The sequence below is a fragment of the Quercus lobata genome, chromosome 5 (assembly GCF_001633185.2).
Source record: "Quercus lobata isolate SW786 chromosome 5, ValleyOak3.0 Primary Assembly, whole genome shotgun sequence".
In the NCBI taxonomy this organism is placed as follows: domain Eukaryota; kingdom Viridiplantae; phylum Streptophyta; class Magnoliopsida; order Fagales; family Fagaceae; genus Quercus; species Quercus lobata.
Window position 1 is genome coordinate 38,418,228 of NC_044908.1, and position 18,041 is coordinate 38,436,268.

General features: G+C 36.6%; 1 long non-coding RNA gene across 2 annotated transcripts; it reads left to right on the forward strand.

The window, feature by feature from the left end:
* Positions 1-14,357: 14,357 nt before the first annotated feature.
* LOC115992968 lies at positions 14,358-17,481 on the forward strand. 2 transcript variants are annotated; one of them, XR_004092738.1, is made up of 3 exons: positions 14,358-14,604; positions 15,910-15,998; positions 17,218-17,481. It is a non-coding gene; the product is annotated as an uncharacterized LOC115992968 (long non-coding RNA). The 2 variants fall into 2 exon arrangements; XR_004092739.1 differs by having other exon boundaries at positions 17,225-17,481.
* The last annotated feature ends 560 nt before the right edge of the window (positions 17,482-18,041 follow it).

Genomic DNA, 18,041 nt, shown 5'->3' on the forward strand with positions numbered 1-18,041 from the left:
ACGAGATTCAATCGATCGAAAATTACCTTTGATCAATCAAGTAAAAAAAGTGACCAATCTGCTTGATTCGATTGATACTTGATTGCTAGTCGATCGATCAAATGTTCTTTTCGATCAATCAAGCAGCAATCAAGTACCAATCAAGCAAGGCTATGTGTGATTAGATTACACATGGTTTCTAATTAAAAACCTTTATTTTAAAACATCTAGTGGGAGAGAGATACAAGGGTTGGATCTCATGACCTCCATTATCGGTTTATAGTAGTATGATTAAGCGCCTTGGCATATATGCTTTGCTCCCTTTGGAGGGTGTTTAATTCATGGTACTATAGAATAAATTTCTTAATGATGGATGATATATGTTTTTACATTAAGAACGACCACACTACCGTGGAGTTACTTAATGACTCACATAGAATTCAGGCAATGGTGTACACTAGACTAAGTTTGATATTAACCTTCCTTTGGAGCTATGTCATTATTACTTAGAGGCTAAAGGAAATATGGCATATTATTAGTATTTGATAAGAGTTATCATGATAGTACTATTAATGAGAATAGTTCTCAATCAGTCATAGTGTTTATAATTTACTTGCTACAAAGGAATTTTAAACACAAGATTGGGTTGTTGTTGCATATTTTATATTATGGTTTTATTAAGGTTCCATACTATATTTTTATATGCTAAATTGATAATGTCCAGTTTACTTATTATATTCATGTTTATTGTTTTCATATTTGATCATGACATCATTTAGCCCACTTATTACTATTCTTAATCAAAACAAACTGACTGGATCTAATTATGTTGACTGGAAAAGAAATTTGGACATTGTTTTTACTGCTAAAGAGCACAAATATGTGCTTACTCAACCATGTCCTAGCTTTCCATCATTAGATGCTCCTCTTGAGGAAAAACACGATATGATCATTGGTAAAAATCTAATGAGATGGCCAAGTGCTATATCCTAGCATCTATCTCAAATGTTCTACAGCATCAAATGCAGGATGTAGAACTAGCTTCGGACATAATGCTAAGTCTGAAGGAGATGTTTGGTAAGCAAGGCCGTTCTGCAAGGCAAGAAACTATGAGACAAATTTAATACCAAAATGACTGATGGCACTTCAGTGAGGTAGCATTGTCTTAAGATGATTTCTAATCTGAATACACTGGAAGTTTTAGGTGCCGATATTGATGGAGAATCCCAAATGGATATGATACTCCAATCATTACAAGAATCATTCAAGGAATTCAGACTTAATTATAATATGAACAAAAAGATTTATTCATTGTCTGAATTAATGAATGAGTTAATGGCGATGGAAGGCATTCTTGGTACATCCAATATTGAAGCCAATTTGGGTGAAGCTTCTTCTTCTCAATCTAAGTCGAAAGGCAAAGGTAAGAAGAAGAAGAAGAAGAAGGACTTCACCAAGCAAGATGGTAAACAAATTGCCTTAGGAGTTGCCAACAAAGGAAAGAAAATCAAAGGAAAGTGTTTCCTTGTGGTGAGAAAGGACATTGGAAGAGGAATTGTCCAAAATTCAGAGCTGCCAATAATAAGGATATGAAAAGTACATTCCTTCTTGAAATATGTTTAGTACAAAATCCCACAGATTCCTGTTGTGTGGATTCAGGTTGTACTAATCATATCTGAAATTCTTTGCAGGAGTTCTAGGAGACCAGAAAGTTGAGTGAAGGGGAATTGTTTCTTACTTAGGCAGATGGGAGCAAGATTCCAGCTGTAGCTATTAGAGTGTTTAATTTTTGCTTTGAATCCATGGTTTTAATATTGGAAGACTATTTGTATGTACCTAATGTTCGTAGGAATTTAATTTCTGCAACTTATTTTGGTAAACATGGATATTGTGTTATCCTAAAAGACAATGTTGTAATAAAGAAGGATAAAGTGTTTATCTGCTCTGGCAATATTATGGATGGTCTTTATATTTTAACTCCTGATAAGCATGAATTATATAATTCTGAATTAGATAATGACTATCATGTAAAATCATTAAAGAGAAAGTTTCCTTCTTCTAATGATACATATCTTTGGCACTTGTGTTTGGGTCATATTAATCCAAACAGAATTCAAAGACTGATCAAAGATGGACTCTTAGAGCCAGTGGACTTTGATGAATTTCCAGTTTATGAATCTTTTTTGGAAGGAAAAATGACCAAACAACCTTTTAATGTAAATGGTAGAAGAGCTCAAGAGTTGCTTGAATTAGTTCATACGGATGTATGTGGTCCTATTTCAACCCAAGAAAAAGGAGGTTATGAGTACTTAATGAAGCGGAAATTCAAAGAGTTTAAGGCTGAAGTTGAGAATCAATTGGGTTAACACATAAAGGCCATTCAATCTAATTGTGGTGGCGAATACCTTCTTGGGGATTTCAAGGATTACTTAATTCAAAATGGGATTGTATCCCAATTGATTGCACCTGGAACTCCCCAACAAAATGGTGTAGCAAAAAGAAGGAATAGGACTCTTTTAGAAATGGTTAGGTCCATGATGAGTTACTCAACTTTACCGATTTCTTTTTGGGGGTATGCCTTAAATACAACAATACATCTTTTGAATTAGTTCCATCAAAATCTGTTCCCAAAACACCCATGGAATTGCGGAGTGGGTGTAAGCCTAGTATGAGATAGCTCCACATTTGGGGTTGTTCAGCACATGTGTTAAAAGGGAAGCCTGATAAATTGGAACCAAAATCAGAAGTGTGTTTGCTTGTGGGTTATCCAAAAGAAACTGGGGGTTATTTATTCTATTGTCGTAAAGATAACAAAGTTTTTGTTAGTACAAATGCTAAATTCTTAGAAAATGACTATGAAAGTTCAATTAGTGTATAAAACACCTTGAACGTTTAGACCCCCAATTTACAAATTACCAATTCAAGCTTAATATCAAACAATATATGTGCGGAAAATGAAACATAAGCTTATAACAGAATTGATAAACAATCCAAACCAAATAAAATCACATCCATAGTAGAAATTAAATGGCAAAGATTAAGGGAAGAGAGATGCAAATACAAGGACAACACATGATGTGTTATCAAAGAGGAAACTGCAGCCCTTAGCATAAAACCTCTCCGCCACCCTCCAAGTGGTAAATAATCCACTAAAGAATGTAGTTGGTATACATGAACAGCAGAAGACCCTCCAAGCCTAATCTACCAAATGTACCTAAGCCCTGAATGAGTCAATCTTGTTTTTCTCTAGGGTTTCTTTCTCAAAATTCTCTCTAGAAGCTCTCTACATTTCGTGGGTATAAGGGATATATATACTAGGGTGAGAGTTGAATGCGAAGAGTCAGTTTTTCAAAACAGAGCTGGCTGGCGGCTTGGCCTCACGACTTGACTGAGCCGCAAGTTCCAGCCGCGAGGTAACTAAACGACTAGTCTATACTTTTTGTCCTGTAATGCTCTAGCTGGCATGATGCTTCAACTTCTGGCAGCTTGCAAGTAGCGACCCACCTGTGAGATCTAGACACGAGTCCCTGCTTCTTTGCACAATCTTGAGCATTTCTTCACACTCTCTCACACACTACCCTTACATGATTCCCACCTAAATACAAGGTTACTAATTACTAAAATACAAGCAAATTTGGCACGGAATAAAGCCAACAAGATGGTTGATAAAATTCAACCTTACAGACTATATGAATAATTTTACTCCTAGAAGTAGAGTTCTTTTGGTTGAAATGAATGAACCTATAATTAAACAACCAATGGATGAAACTAGGGATGATGTGGTTGTATCCGATATACCACAAGATATTATTCATGAGATAACTAGTACACAAGAACCTCGTTGTAGTGGGAGGATTGTAAGGCCATTTATAAGATTCATAGGTTTGGGAGAAACTTATGAAGCTATCTTAGAAGAGGCCAAAACTGATCCTTACACTTATGAAGAGGCAATGAATGATATAAATGTACATCATTGGGTCAAAGCTATGAAATCTAAATTAGATTCAATGTGTTCCAATCAAGTTTAGGATCTTGTAAAGGCGCTTAACAGCATTAAACCTGTTGGTTGCAAATGGGTTTACAAGAGGAATAGAGGGATAGATGGAAAGGTTGAAACCTTTAAAGCAAGGCTAGTGGCGAAAGGGTATACATAAAAGGAAAGAATTAACTATGATGAAACTTTTTCAGTAGCCATGCTTAAATCTATCAGAATTCTCTTATCCATTGTTGCTTATTATGATTATGAGATTTGACAAATGGATGTCAAGACTGCATTTTTTAATGGCAATCTTGAAGAAGAAATCGATGTGATGCAACCAAAAGGTTTCATAGCAAAGAACCAAGAGCATATGGTATGCAAGTTAAAAAGGTCCATTTATGGACTTAAGCAAGAATCTAGGTCATGGAACATCAGATTTGATCAAGCAATCAAGTCATTTGGTTTTGAACAAAATATTGATGAACCATGTGTGTACAAAAGATATCAAGATAAAGTAGTAATGTTCCTAATGCTTTATGTTGATGATATTCTACTAATTGGAAATGATGTAGGGGTAATGTCATCGGTTAAAGTTTGGTTGTCAAGCCAATTTGATATGAAGAACTTGGGTGAAGTGAACTATATTCTAGGGATCAAGCTTTGGCAAGATCAAAAGAATAGGATGTTAGGTTTGTCATAAGCTGGATATATAGATAAGGTTCTAGAACGGTTTAGCATGCAAAACTCCAAGAAAGGATTACTTCCTTTCAAACATGGAGTTCCTCTGTTTGATGACCAAAGACCTAAAACTCTTGAGGAAGAAAACATGATGAGACAGATTCCTTATGCTTCTGTAGTGGGAAGTCTCATGTATGCTATGCTTTGTACTAGACTAGATATTTGTTATTCAGTTGGCATGGTCAGACAATATCAATCAAATCTAGGGCTTAAACATTGCAAGCCGTAAAGCATATTCTCAAGTATCTAAGGAGAACGAGAAATTATATGCTTGTTTACTGGTGTGAGGATTTGATTCCTATTGGCTATATAGATTCAGATTTTCAGTCAAGTCTTGATTTTAGAAAGTCCACTTTAGGTTATGTGTTCACCTTGGGAGGTAGAGCCATAAGTTGGAGGAGTGTTAAGCAATCTTGCATTGCCGACTCCACCATAGAAGCTGAATATGTTGCTGCTTATGAAGCGGCAAAGGAAGCTGTTTGGCTCAAGAAATTCCTTTCTGATCTTGGTGTTGTGAGAATTGAGCAAGTTGATATCACATTATTCTACGACAATAGTGGAGTAGTGGCACAATCCAAAGATCCAAGGAATCACAAGAAAGGAAAGCACAAAGAAAGAATGTACCACATCATTCGAGACATTGTTGCTCAGGGAGATGTGGTAGTAGCAAAGATTGATAGTGCAAAGAATCTAGTGGATCCCTTTACCAAAGCCTTGCCCTAAAGGACTTTTGAATCACATTTGGAGGAAATGAGAGTTAGATTAGTGCACAATAGTCTATAGGGCAAGTGGGAGATTGTTAGGATATGTGCCCTTAAATCCTATTGTATAATGCCATGTATGACATTATGTATGTGTTGTGATTAATAAAGTTATTTTATTATTATCTAAAATAATGGTAACGTGAATATTGGGACATTATCATATAGTCCATGAGATGCATAGTATGTGATTTAGTCACAGAAGATATGAATCACAAGTTCTTTGTAAACTCAAAATTTTAGTTCGTAGTTAGTGATGAAATTAGATATTTCATTTGCGAAGACTATAACATATCAACTAAGATGATTTGTCCTAATTATGGAAGTGGAGACTTCTAGTCGGTATGTTGATATGTTTTAAGAGTTAAGACATATTAAATTAGATCACTATGGGATTTATTATTCTCCTAACGATTGACAAATGAATAATAAATATCACGACTTATATTTACATGAACTCTTAATCCTGAGAGAATAATGGTCCTGATTATGAGGTGTAGGTTGCTTTGATATATCATGAGTGAGATCTAAATTCACGATCAAAACCTTAGTATGTTGGGCAGCCACATTTAGTAATGATGGAACATATATTCTCAAGATGGAATTCATAATTTCTTAACGAAGATATAAAATATTCCCTTGAGATAAGTTTAATGGGTTTAGCTATTTAGAGTGTTAGGCCTAACCACTTTAGTAAGGAGTTACTAAAGTATATATTTATCGAATTGGATTTCATAAATATATGATGAATAACTTAAGGGATTAAACCGAGTACTCAAGGAATTAAGATGTAGTAATCTTCAAAGTAGCAGTCTACATTCATGACTTTGTATTACTACGAATATTTTATGAAGATGTTGCATGTATAATAAAGTTTTGGGATATAATTTATTAATAAGGCCTAAAGTGTAATTATATTTATATAGTGGTATTAAATATAATTAATGGTACTTTGGACTTGTCAAGAGTTGACAGAATAGCCCAAGGCCTATTGGAGCTAGTGTCTTATTGGTCCCTTTTGGTTCCACTCCAAGCCACACACTTAAGCCCAATTGGAAAGGCCCAAAAGGCTGGCCCAATTAGATAATCGGTATAATACATGGGAAGAAACATATAGAATTTTATTAGAGACATGGTTGTGAAATTGTGCATGTGTGAGTGAAAGCCACTTTCTTATTCTTCCTTGTATTGATTGAGAGACCACACTTCTTGGACATTAGTGGAATTGGAGTGAAGATTAAAAATGCTCCCAAGTGCTTCTGATCTTTGTTTTAAAATTCACCGCTTCAAGGTACGCTCTCTTGCTCTTAAATTCTGAAATTTACATAGCACATGTTATCAATTACAAATGAAGTAGGTCCATTAATTTTTTGCTACGTATGTTGTGTATGAGATACAAATCATGTTTTTCCAACACCAACATCATCACCAAGCCTAGCATTAGGAAGAAGCCTTTACCTAAATACCACCGAGCTCCTCCTCCATATTAGAATTAGGTGCAAATAGAAGAGATCAAATAGGACTGTTCAAAGTTGATAGAGACTGTAGAAGTTAATGAGGAGGATGATATTTTGAAAAATGTGGTGGTTGTGTGGGGGATACTCCCCAAAGGGATAATCAAGTTAAGAAAAGGGTCGTGGAAGACAATGTGGAAAACATTACTAGGAGTGAAAAGAACTATAAGCCATTCTTTTTGGAAAATGATCATCCTGGTAGGGACATATGAGAAGGGTCTAAGCCCACGGATTTTAAAGGAAAAGAAGAGAAGGAGGAAGAAGATAAAGTTTTGATTCAATTAAAGAAGACTCAAGTCCACGTGTCTATAAAGGGCTTGCTAATGGCTTCTCACAAAAATTGTAGTGCTTTCTCGGATGCCTTGAATGGGAAGGAAGTACCCATTGAAACCACATCAGAAGAAGTGCTATCTCTCATGAGAGTTGAAGCTCCATCTCATCCTCTCCTTGCCTTTTCCGACGAAGAATTTCCTCCCGAAGGAGCAACTCACAGTAGGCCATTGCAAATCACCATTGAGTGCATCAATGCCAAGGTTCCAATGGTACTTGTTGATAATGGGTCCACATTGAATGTATGCCTTTTTCGGACCGCTTTCACCATTGGCCTAGATGTGGAGACGATCATCCTCTCTCCTTTGACAATTAAGGCATATGACAATACTTCAAGAAAGGTTATGAGAACTTTCAAGGCTCCTTGCAAGATTGTTCCATTGGAGACAATTGTGGAATTCCACGTGATGGACATCACACCTAACTATAACCTTCTCTTGGGAATGGTATGGCTTCATCACATTAGAGCTATTCCTTCTTCTCTACACCAAAAGATGAAAATCCCATGGAAAGGAGGTATTTCTGTGATAATTGGTGATGGTGAAATCCTTGCTCCCATCTGTAGACTCAAAGAAGGAGTAAGTGAGCTTCAAATGAGTGGTTTTGAGTTTGTGAACATGGCTGACTATGGATTGAAGGATGAAAGGTATACTATGAACTTGCTCCCATATTGTAGCCATGAGGTGATTGCAATGATGAAGAACATGGGGTATAGGCCTAGTATAGGCTTGGAAAAGAAGGAAAAGGGGTGGCTAAATTCCCTAATTTTAAGACTTAATTGACCAAGAAAGGTTTAAGATTCTTTGAAGGTTGCAACGGAATCAAAAGGTACCTTTAATGGAAACTTTGTGAAGGAAGGAGGACACTTTCCTTTTTGTGGCTTTCCCGAACTTTGGGTAGGTAAGGATAGAAAAGTGCATCTAGGTTTGGAGATATTCTTCAATGAGAAGCTTACTTTCAAGGAGAAACCTATTGTGGTGATCAAGGAAGTTCAAGAGGAAGTCGATTGAGTGGATTATATGGATGTTGAAGCAATGGAGACTATGTTGAAGATGAAAGGGGACGTGTTCACCATCACCAATAAAGAGCTAAGTGATCCTTCTACCTTCATCGTGCCTGCTAAGGGGCACCTCAATAATTAGACTTGGGTTGGGTTTTCCAAGAATAGGGGAAAGAAATTTTGTAATGCAAGTTCCAATGTACTTTTCAACATTTTTAATAAGGTGAATTTTGATTTGGCTTATTTTGATATTGTCCCATAATTCTTGACCATTACCACGTTTGCCAACCAATTGAGGTAGTAAACTTCTCTGATGAAGTTCGCCTCTTGTAGCTTGTGAACTTCTTCTGCTATAGCCTGGTCCTATTTGGGGGCAAATACTCGCTTCTTCTAACGGACGAGTGGAAAGGAGGGTCATACATTTAGTCTGTGTACCATGATCTAGGGGTCGATTTCTAGCATGTCTTTATGGCTCCAAGTGAATACATCCCGGCTATCTTTGAGCAAAGTTGTAAGTGCTTGGCAGATGGTTAGACTGGCTAGAGTACCAATTCTGGTCGTTCGATCAGGATTGGAGTTGTCAAGAAGTATGTCTTTAAGCTTTTCGATGGGCTCTGTCACTGTCCGATGCTCCTCTATGTTCATGGCCTGAAGGTGGTCATCCATCTCCATCATAGCTATATAGCATTCGCAGGCGGCTACTTAATTTCCGCCCAGCTCCCCTACTCCATAATCAATGGGTAATTTGATCATCAAGTGGTAGGTTGAGGTTACGACCTTCCATGAATTGAGGGTAGGCTGTCCCAAGATGGCATTGTAGGCAGACAAGCAGTCAACCACAAGGAATGTTACGTCCTTAGTGATCTGCTGGGGGTAGTCGCCCACCGTCACAGATAATGTGACTGCACCAAAGGGGTATACCCTTGTTCCTCTAAAGCCAATGAGTGGAGTGTTCGTCGGAACTAGTCGCTCTCTGTCAATCATCATCTGTTGAAATACTGGGTAGTAAAGGACGTTAGCTGAACTACCATTGTCAACTAGAACCCAGTGCGTGTTGTAATCCCCCACTCGTATGTTGATGACTAGTGCATCATCGTGTGGGTAGTGGAGACGTCGAGCATCTTCTTCCAAGAATTCGATGACAGGGTTGTCGATCCGTAACATCTTCGACATGAAACTTGTCAACTAGACGTTGTGGACCATCCTCAGGTAGGTCTTACGGGCCTTTTTAGACGACTCGGCAGTCGTTGTGCCCCCTACAATCATTCTTATGTCACCTAAGGGCGGTTTAGGACGCTCGTTTTCCCATCAAGGATCCTGTTCTTGGGGTGGGTCTGCTCTCTCCTTGCTGATGAACTCTACAGCTTCCCTTGCTTGATGAGGGCTTTAATTTTCTGCTTCAAGTCATAGCAATTAGCTATATCATGGTCGTGATCACAGTGGAAGTGGCAGTACCTGTCCCTAGACCTCTTGTTAGGATCTCCCTTTAGCTTGCTAGGAAAGGTCAGGGCTCCTTTATCCTTAATTTGCATCAAAACTTGGTTGATCGAGCAGTCAACGGGATGAAACTTGTGAACTTCCCTGCAAGGGGCTTGGAGCGTCTGTCCCCTCGCCGTTCTCTGGTTCTAGCCATCTTCTGCCCCTTGTCCTACTGCGGGTCTTCCTGCCTTTCCCACTTCTTGTGCTTCTCTTCTCAAGCCAACAACACATCTTCCGTATTCATGTACTTGGTTACCTTGTATAGCATATTTGACATAGTTTTCAGGTCATTCTTGTATAGGGAAAACAGGAACTTAACCTTCCGTAGTTCGTTCATGAAGGCAACCACGAGTATCTTATCGTCTGCATCATCGATCGAGAAGGCCTTTTTATTAAAGTAGGTGATGTAAGACCTCAGTATTTTGTCCTCTGGTTGCTTAATGTTCATCAGGCATGCAGTGGACTTCTTATATCTGTGCCCCCCAATGAAGTGTGAGGCGATTTGGGCACTTAACTCCTTGAAGGTTCCAATAGAGTTGGGCGTCAGCCTGTTGAACTAAACCCTTGCGGATCCTTTCAATGTGGTGGGGAAGGCTTTGCACATGATCTCATCTGGCACCCTTTGAAGGTGCATCATGGTCTTGAAAGACTCCAAGTGAACTAAGGGGTTCTTGGATCCGTCGTAATTTTCCACCTACGGCATGCGAAACTTTGGTGGAAGGGGGAATGAAGTGACAAATGCTGTGAATGGTGAATCAGTTTGATGGACCAAGTCATCGAGGTCAGTAGACACATGTCCTCTTGGGTATCCATCACCGCATTCTTCTGGCACAACTATTCCTCTAGGTCATGATTCTGCTTAGTAAGACGTTCCACTGCTGCTATGATGGTTTGGACTTGCCTTTCCAGGGCAGTGGGTCACGATTCATCGCCCTGATTATTGGTGGTGGTCGCCATCGAACGAGTAAGTACCATGCAACTTTTTTTCCGAGAAGCAGTGGATATGGCTTATCTCCTGATTATGTTTCCCATAAATGGCACCGACTAATGATGCCAAAAATCGTCAGTAAGCCACATGATGCTTTCGTGTTCGAGATGATACTTGCGATGAAAAAAACAAAGAAAAACCCTAGGAAAGTACTGGTGTGGTATCGGCCAAAGACCTTCCGAAGTTTAAGTCAGAAAACCTTTTTACCACTTTAGAGTGATAGAGTTGGGAGGAATTATGCGTACCTTGATTTGTGAGGGACTTAGGGCTTTTATAGTAGTATAGTAGCGTAGGGTTGACATCCGTGCCTTGGTTAAGAAGATATTTCCTTATGGGAGAGATCCTCTTTAATTCGCATATCTTGCGGAATCCTTTCCTTGTAGGAGTCTTCCTGTTTATGGTTAAGCATGGGGCACAAGATGTTTCCTTATACATGCATGAGTGGAGACCAAGTAAGGCCATGTTAGACTCGTCAAAATTTTATGTATCCCCTTTAGCTTCAAACTGTCAGCTTCCTGTTTCGTCGTCCAAGGTGCCATCGTCAGCTTCGAGGTGGAACTATAGACCTTTGTATCTTCGTCGTCTCTCAAGATTGTTGACGGGTTTATTAGGACCGTCACCTTTTGCCTTATCATGAGTGGCTCACAAAATTATCCTTATCAATAACCACGAACAACGAGCTCAATAGCAAAATCTATTTTCAAGTGATCACACTTTTCCTGAGCAAAGCAAACTATTTTCTAGGTTGGTTTGGATAGCACGTTCACGTCCAGCATTTGTTCTCCTTGTGCGTTTTCAGATTTTTATTTTTATTTTTTTTATTTATTATTTTTTTTTTAAGGCCAACGCCTGGTGCACTATTCATGGGACATGAACAGTGCATCAAGGCATATGAATAGTAAAAAAAGAGTGAACAGTAATTTTTCACACATCTAAAAATTATTTTGCTACAGTGTTTTCAGTTTTCAACAAAATAAGTTGTATCCAAACGCACACATAAGGTTGGTTTGGATAGCACGTTCATGTCCAACGTTTGTTCTCCTTGAGCATTTTCAGCTTTTTTTTTTTTTTTTTTTTGAAGGCCAAGGCCTGGTGCACTGTTCATGGGACATGAACAATGCTTGGCATATGAACAGTAAAAAAAGAGTGAATAGTAATATTTCACACATTTAAAAATTATTTTGTTACAGTATTTTCAGTTTTCAACAAAATAAGTTGTATCCAAACGCACACATAGTAAATGTTTTTAGTGTGCCCCAACTACCCAGCCAAGCAAACTATTAATTAGTATAATATAGCTAGCTGACAACGATAGCAGATTGAGGAATGGCCGACCACTGATCCCATTTGACATTTGAGCGATACATTGATTACATTCGTGATATTAATTTGTCCAACTGAAATGTCCATCACAATTCACAATTAATATTTCCTTGATTATCTTTGTTAGTCTTCACAACCAACTCTTTTTCATCTACTTATATATGTGGAAGTTGATTTGGACAGCTAGTTCGTACTAAGGGAGCATCCCTTTCTTTAATTACATTTTAAAAAAGTGATATTGTCCTTCCATAGAGGTTGCCCTACACAATAAACACAACCGTGACTAATATCAAGTTGCACCTGTAAAGAATCAAATGGCTAACACCATCAGAACCGGGGTTATGGTCTTTTTAATTCTTGGTAGAAGAAATATCAGTGCCATTAATTATTTGCTTCCGTAGGTGTCTTTCCCATCTGTGACAAGTGACCCCTAGGATAGATATTTCTAATTTTACCATTATTTAACCCTTACGGATTGATGCTTCATCAACCAAAAAATAACAAGGAATATGTTAAAACTATTGCATACATAATTTATTATAAAAGGTTTACAAAATGATGTGATAATAAATATATATTATTAATGCCATTTCAAATATAATATATATGTTAACGTGTACATTACACTTCTAGGTCTCAATGCACTTTTGTATATTTTATTACCTTCATTCAGCATTTCTAATATGGTATCAGTGCTATTACTCTGAACTTCTAGTGTGCTCCCTTGGCAGTCTTACACTATTGGAAAGTTCTCTTTCAGCTGCTCTTTCACACGCACTAATATATGATTTTGGCTAACACCAACCTACCACGTGTCAGGCTCTTGCATTGCCATGTCGACCCACTCCCCATCGATTCCACCTCACTGCCTTGTTAGCATACCAAGTCATTTGTTGACTTAACTGTTGATCATGACCGCTTCTCTAGTTGACTTTGACCATTGACCATTGACCATTGCCATTAACTTTTAACTAAAGTTGATTTTTTTATAGTCTAGGTGCCCCTTACACAATATTTTGGAGGCGATATTTTTCTTTCTTATTGCAAAAATCATTGCTAACAATCCAACAAACAATTTTGCAATTATTGCAAACATCTTAGCCACAATATTGAGACTTGATATCATCACAACAAATCTGCTGCTCCTTTGATGTTGCTAATACTAAACCTATCGAGTCAATAGCTTCCATCTCATCAAAGTCCAAGTCTTCAAGATCCACCACATCTCCATAATCAACTTGCAAAACATTATCGCTAATAGCGTTTGTAGGTGGCGCTTCTTTTTCCTCCATTCTCTGAGTTTTTCTCTGTTAAGTCTCCCTTTTAGCTTATGGATTATGCCTATTGCAATCACATGATACCTCACCCGTGTACAATACACCAGCCAAGGCACGGGAGAATACTGACATGGCTGGACCTAGAACCTACGCATGGAATAGCTGTGAGCAAGGAAAAGGAATGTTGGCTAGGATAAGGGATCTTTGGTCCATGTCAATGGCGTGATCATCTTGGGAAAAGTGAGATTTGCACCTGACATGGACACACAACACTCACAAAAGGGGATAGTGACTTTCTTTAGTCAAAGGTTGTGAAAACCTTCCTTCCCATTGGTCGTACTTGTGTTGGACCACTATTGGGGACATGTGTTGTAACACCCCGACCCAACTTTATAATTAAACTATGTGTTTTAATGGTTAATTATTATTTTAAGCCACTTTCTTTCTATAATTAATAAAAAAAAGTATTTAATAAACATATTATTTTATAATGCCATCGAATAAGAATTTTTAAAATTATAAATAATTATATAACCAATTGTATTATGAATATATACTAATTATGTACAAAATTATATTAAGTGGTTTGAGTTATTAGATACATAGTTGGTGTTTTAATTAAGCATGATGCATGAGATGTTATAGTTGTAATTCCACTTACACATGCAACCAATTGAAATTCAACACATGTAAGGCCAAAGCATCATGCACGTTGACACATGTCATCCCCTTAAACCCCAAAGACCAAGACTTGGACATGCAATGAGCAAGCTCCACCTAATCTCTTCTTTGACTTTGTCAAAGTAACTAGAGCATCCTAGAAGCCTCTCTATTCCCACGGGTCCACACAGATCAGAATTTCCTCACCTCACTTTGCTCTCTTTTCTCTTATGGAAAGAGCTAGAAGCTCTTTTGTGTCCCTTTTGTCAAACCCACGGGTCCACACATTAAAAGAAAGATAAGGCTCCATCTCACTTCTTCTTCCTACTCTTTCAAAGCAATTAGAATAGTCAAGAACTTTCTCCCTTTCATACCCATGGATCCTACACCAAAAGAAAGAAAAGCTCTCAACTCTTCTCTCCCTCTCACACCTATAGGTCTAGCAGCAAGAAGAAAGCTTCTTTCAACTCTCTCAAGCTCTCTACCTCTCATACTTTCGGGTCCAGTCACTAGGAAAGGGAAATCCTTTCATGCAAGAGTGATTCTATGTCTATTTCCCTCAAGAACCATAAATTGGTAAGGGTTTTAGCTATTCTCACCTTAGAATCCATGATTTCTTCAAGGAATTTTAGTAATGGTAGTTTATGGTTTGTAAAATTAGAAAATCATGAACTTGTAAGTTTGTATATATGTATATATATATGCTGTTTTAAGAAGCTTTGAAACTGTGTTGGTGATTTGTTGAAGGTAGATTAGGGGTTTTACTAATTAATGATTGTATATGATTAAGGAAGTAGAAAAAGTTCGAGTGAGTACTTTTGATGTTACTGTTGGGATTTTTGTTGTATTTAATTTTGCTATAAATGGTTAAATGAATGTATATAAGTGTTTTCTAACATGTCTAATGAGTGTATAAAAACCCCCCTATGAAAATATCATTGTTTGATAATTGTTTGTGAATTTACAAGAAAATGTTGCAAAGCTGTCATTGTGACAGATTCTGTGTCTACGCATGATAAATTATGTATTAAATTTTATTCAATGAATTAGAATTCTAGGAGTAGTTCTTATGAATGCTAAGACACCTATGGTTCTAATAAAAGTGGTCTCACAACATTTGGATTAATATAAAAATAATGGTTTAATTTCTAAGTTGCATGAAATTCTATCAGGACAGATTTGAGTATGCTGTATTATATGATATTTAGTAAATTATGGTTTCATGATTTGACTCCAAAATTGATATGGTCTTTACTAGATATCCAGAGGAGTTTCCTGTAAAATTGGATGAAGATTGGATGTGTTTAGATAGCCCATTTGTATTTTACAAATGAGGTATGTGCTGCTGAAATGAGCCGTAAACAGTAAATGATAACTCTGACTTTGAGGATTTAATTCTAAAGTTAGGGTGAATGTTTTGAGCTATAATTTAATATGCTTATTTTTTGGTATGTTTAGATCATAGATTAATTGTGTTTAAATTGGTTTGAGGTTTAGTACTCAAAGGAGGGGTTCTAAACCATTTGATGGTTGTATTTATGAAGTTGTTTTGTTCAACATGTTGTATGTTGCATTATGAGTGTATATGGTTACATGACCATACTTAAAGGATTTTATGTTTATGCATGCATTATTGCCTAATCTCAAAGCACCTTTTGAAATGAATTTGGCTCTTCTGGAGATATGGTATAAATATGAGAATGATAGTTTTTCTTTAGTTTGGTACATCATTTGTTGATGTGTGCATAATATGTTTGTGGGAACCTCGTTGAGGTGGGATTAGGATTTCCTTGATTCTAAGAAATAGGTTTTGAGATGAATGTGTAAGTTTATGATAAAGAATAATTGATAGTAAGTAATAAGCTTTGATATTTGGTTTAGGTGTTACCAGTTCCCAAGTCTAAGCTCCTTCGACTATAGGCTTTCAATTCCTCTGCTTTCAAGTAAGGGATAAGTTATATGAGCATTTGGTAAGTCATGAGGTTATTTTAAAGTATATGATGCATTAAAATGTTTTTTATTAGAGATATGACATATAATCATGTTTCAGATAAAGATATGTTCGTGAGTTCTCGAAACCTTATGTATATGATTTAAGCATATCGCTGCCATTACTAATTCCACAAACATGATGTTTAAAGAAAACAATGGAAATGCTTTTATTATGAAATGTTATGCAAACTATGAATTTTAGTATGATGTATAAGTATGAAATGTTTTCGGGTTATGTCCTCTGATGATCTGAACTCTGCCAGTAGGGGTTTAATTACTGGCTTTCCATGGAAAATGTTATCTGATTGGCCATTAAAAATTGGATTGACTCTGCTCTACCCACCCTTTTTGGTTATAGCCAACTTGTCGAGGAAGTCAACCGACCCCCATGGTTGAATATATGTATTATGATGTAATTGTGAGGAATGCTAGATGCATAGCATAGTGGTGCTAGAAGCCTCCCAAATAAGTACAGACTTATCAGACATGAACTAACCAATATGTTATTTATAAACCGCTATATTATGTTATTAATCATGAGAGAATGATTTTGTTTAAGTGCATTATGAAAAGTTGAAAGCTCTAATGGAAAGAAGAAGTTTCTGATGAAAAGAAAAGTTGTTCCTTAAAGATAAAAGTTTCCAAAGTTTTAACATTCTATAAAGATAAAGTTTTTGATGAAAGTGCAATTTTATGTTAAAAAGTTATCAGACATCTATTCTTTATGAAACGTTAAGTTTTATGATTATGAAAGTTATAATATTTTATGAGAAGAAGTTTATGAAGAAAAGTCTTATTATTCTTTAAGATGTTTTGAGTTTAAGACAAAGTTACCAATTATCTGAATTAAGTTAAAATGATTATGTTGTAATGAGAATATATATACATATATGTATGGATGTAAGTATATGATTTTAAATAATCAATATTATATTTGGTGACTTTGTAAGAAATGAAAGACGTTCAATCTAAAAGATTTTGAAAATATTGTTCTGATAAGAAAAAGGAGAACAGTTATTTACCGATGAAAAGCATATAAGTTCTTATTATGAATAGTATAAAATACTATGCGTGAAAAGATGTTCTCCTATCTGGACATTTATAAAATGAAATGATTTGATTTACATGTATTCTTATTAAATTTTTATGTATCTTACCTTTACTGAGCTGTGTAGCTCACCCCTTCCACGCTTTTAGTCAACAGGTTTTATTTTGGAGCAGAGGGAGTCTTTGTCAAGTTTTGGAAGGAGCTAGTTTTAGTTTTAATGTATAGATCCCAAATTAGCAGTTGATGTTTTGCTTGGTAGTATTGTGTATTTTAAGATCTAATGATAGTTGTGTACCTTAAAGTATTAAGAGATGTATTATGTGAAAGTGTGGATATTGAATGATTGGTGGATTATGTTATTTTTTGAGTATAGTGTAGATGCTCTGAATATCAGGCGAATTTTTTTATCAGTAAAGAAACGAGAATGAAAAGAAAGAGGAAATTTTTCTTAAAAGTTTTAGTTGGTTCTTGTTAATACCAGGTTTAGGCTTGATATTAACATGCCGATCATGGTCACAAATTCAAGTATCGGGTTTGGGGTGTGACATGTGCATTGCTCTCAAGACCCTTTATGTCCATTTCCTTGTCCAAGGATTGCTCCCTACATAGTGGTAGGGTTACTTTTCATGCAGCTATACTAACCTTAGTGTGCTCATTCTCTCTCCTCCAGCCACTACATAGTACAACAGTTGTATTAGTGTTCAAATGGGGGAATCATAATGTGACATTTTTCTTGTACCTAGCAACATTCCTCAGACTATAAGAGGAACATGTTGCTAGAATATTAGGGTAAGAACCAAGAAAGAACAATAGAGAAAAGGGTAGAGAGTTTGTAACAAAGTGAGGTAGAGAAAAGGTCCCTTCTTTGTGGTCATGCCACATTAGCTGCTGCACACACATTCTTTGAATGTATTCTATAGTGTTAAACTCAAAGAATAAGAGGTGTCCTCCAACCAAACATGATTTGCCAGCA